The sequence below is a fragment of the Numida meleagris genome, chromosome 1 (assembly GCF_002078875.1).
Source record: "Numida meleagris isolate 19003 breed g44 Domestic line chromosome 1, NumMel1.0, whole genome shotgun sequence".
Taxonomy (NCBI): Eukaryota; Metazoa; Chordata; class Aves; order Galliformes; family Numididae; genus Numida; species Numida meleagris.
Genome location: NC_034409.1, coordinates 160,746,421 through 160,747,512, shown reverse-complemented (window position 1 = coordinate 160,747,512; position 1,092 = coordinate 160,746,421).

Here is a 1,092-nt window from a genome sequence, read left to right as displayed (position 1 = left end):
GTGTGCCACCTGTTCCTTTCCCCCTACAGTGCTGGAAGACATCTGGAGAGTTGATTTTCTGGAGAAAAAGGCAAATGGAGGAGTATGAAATGACTCTTAATGTCCGCAACTACGCAGCGTGCCCTGCTCGTGCTGCTGGGCATACCGGTGACGTGCGTGAAAAGCAGCAGCTTCTCATAGCCCAAGTGGGCCCAGAGCTTTTGGGACCGAAGTGCTGAAAGGACGTGCTGCCTCCAGGGCTGCCATACTGCTGAGATCGTGAGGAGAAAGGCTGTGAGGAGAAGGTTTCCAAGGGCATCTCTGCGCTCTGCAGAGTACAAGGCTGGCCCACACAGACTCCCTTCTGAGAGGAACGGTGGGCCTTGTATGTCGGCCTGACCCTACGCGTAGGGAGGTGTGCTGCCTCCCTGGGGCCTGGGTCAGCGATATGCCTAGGAAACTCCCCAGTCTGATCCGCCCCTCTGATTATTATCCTTTATTAATAGTTCAGGCCGGCGGCGATGAGGTTGCTGACAGAAGCCTGAAACTTATCAAAAATGACTTCAGGGGACTGGGGCGGTTAGTTGAGGGAAAAGGAGTACGGGTGGTACTTTCTTCTATCCCTTCAGCGACGGGGAAGGACACTGAGAGGGGCGGGAGAACCCGTCTTAGAAACCTGGCTGAGAGGCTGGTGCAAACGCAAGAATTTGGGGTTCTTTGATCATGGGGCGGTTTACTTGGCACCTGGCCTGAGGCCTGCTGATGGGTCTGTCCTGTCTCAAAGGGGGAAGCGGATCCTTGCCCAGGAGGTGGCAGGGCTTGTAGAGAGGGCTTTAAACTAGATGAGAAGGGGGAAAGAGGATAAAACCAGGCCTGCTAGAGGTGTGCCTAGGGGAGCATCGGGATTAGGGGTGAGGCAAGGCGCTCAGCTGAAGTGCATCTACGCCAAGGCACGCAGCACGAGCAACAAACAGGAGAAGCTGGAAGCCATCGTGCGGCAGGCAAACTATGACTTAGTTGCCATTACGGGAACGCGGTGGGATCGCTCCCGTGACCGGAGTGCTGCAGTGGACGGCTACAAGCTCTTCAGAAAGGATAGGCAAGGAAGGAGGG